The sequence below is a fragment of the Solanum pennellii genome, chromosome 5 (assembly GCF_001406875.1).
Source record: "Solanum pennellii chromosome 5, SPENNV200".
NCBI classification, from domain to species: Eukaryota; Viridiplantae; Streptophyta; class Magnoliopsida; order Solanales; family Solanaceae; genus Solanum; species Solanum pennellii.
Genome location: NC_028641.1, coordinates 30,100,785 through 30,102,876, shown reverse-complemented (window position 1 = coordinate 30,102,876; position 2,092 = coordinate 30,100,785).

The following is a 2,092-nucleotide window of genomic DNA, read 5'->3' as shown; positions in this document are numbered from 1 at the left end:
CTTTTGGCATAAGCTGAGGTGCACATGTCCAAGGAGGGACCAGGGCCAACACATTGTTCCCAGAAAAGATCAGTTAGGGTGAAAAAGAAAGGTCTAAATTTAAGCTCAGATTATTTGGATCAAAGAAGGATAAATTTCATTTGGTTTCTTTTATTTAGGCTAGAAATGGGCTATATTGAATAAGGGCCTATGATCCTTTCCTAATTGTCTATTACAGCTTACTTTTAGCAGGACTAACCAGGCAAGTTCTAGCTCAGTACAAATAGTGGACTATTCAAATCTTCCTCACACTCACATGACATCTCATCACTCTACCAGATTATCAGACACCTAGTTCGAATTTAAGACTTAGGGTAATGCAATGGTGTAACTCTATGTCATGCTTAGAGCCACACATTTATCAGTTACTATGCCTAGTCATGCATCATTTTCCAGTTTATCAGGATATCATTTTAGCCATCATGCTCCAGAATTAAACTATGTACAAAAGATATAGACATGCCGGTTCAACAGAAAAAGTAATCAGTCTTTTGGGGAAAAAGAACACAGGTAAGAAAACCCCAAAAGAGGATAGTGAATTGGGCTACTCAGAATTCACCCTAACACTCACTATCCATTTAACCCACCCCCAACAAAAAAACATGCAATTGTCCCCAATGCATAAAAATGTAAAAACTAGAGTGGTAGGTGAAGCAAACATGTGGCGCAAAGCGCCGTCGATCATCAAGATGGTGGGTCCGGTTCCCCGGAACCCACGTCCTCTGCAATCTGGACACCCTCAGTGGTGTCCTCAGCAACAACCGCACCATCAGTAGTGCCTCCAGCTATATCTACAGTGCAGGAGCTAGACGCCCCAGCCGCTAACTCTGACGCTCTCATCTGGTGCGCCGCCTCCTCAGCAAGTGAGGCTCTCCGCGCAGCCTCCATCTCTCGGCGCTCCTTCTTCCTTGCTCGCGCCTCGTCCTCTGCTCGACCCCTACGCCTCTTCGCACTGTCTCGAGGGGGAGGTGGTGGAATGTCAGATGTAGCAAAAAGGGCAGCCAACAGCGTGTCCTCAGCAGGCTCGACAGGAGGGGCCTCAGACTCCGGCACCCTAGCCTCTAAGATCGTGTCGATGTCTGTACGAAGACTGTCGACTGCAGCCTGAAGAATTGCCATATCTACCGGGGGGATGGTCGGGCGAGCACTCTCAACTCGAAGGCGTCCAGGCGCTGGTTAACCTCAGCAATCTTCCGCTCGGTAAACTACACCATTTTCCTCTCTAGGTGCTCTTCGGACTCAGCATTCGACTCCTGCATCCACGGCTGGATATGATGAAGAAGAGTGTCCATTTGTGCCTCTAGTTTTTGGACCCTTGCAAGCGGGACCAGTGTCGGTAGAGGGGCTGTGCGAGAGGAGCTCGGGGTTGTTCTACTACCCGGGATAGACTCGACCGGGGTAGTATCAGTGGACGCCTGTGTAGCTGTGCGGGCCTGGGCTACCATATCAGCAAGATCATCAGCAAGTGGGGGCAGCTCTGGACGGGGCCCTCTGCGTGGGGCCAACTCATTGGCCTCGTCTCTGATGAGGCCGACGTCAAGGTTGCCCTGCGGGGTCTTCAGCTGATCTATGTGCCATATGGGCACACCTGCAGACCTGCAAAGGGCAAAGATCATGCACGGGAAGGGGTAGGTGGTAGTGACCTTGAATGCCCTATCGTGCATGACAGCCTGGAGAAGCCATGCGTAGTCTACGTCAAACCCGGCAATCATCGCCGCCATCAACACTGCTCGATCCCAGGTAACGATGTTGTCAGCAGCTGTGGGGGAGAGGCAGTGACGGACAAGCAGCCACAAGAACTTTACTGTGAACGTGAGGTTGGCCTTCTTGATGGCCCCCTCGGCTCAGTCACCCAATCGGCACCCTCTCCATCTACTGACAGGTGCAGGGCCATCCACCTCTTGGTGGTCTCCCGCAGTGCTGGCTCGCGCAAGAACTGGCCATCCTTGACTATCTGCACGCGGTAGTCGAACTCGGCTATGAGGAGGGTCCGAGAAGCATCAATACTCTCGCCGTATAGAAACCGGCGGATGGCTGGCAAGGAAATGTCAAC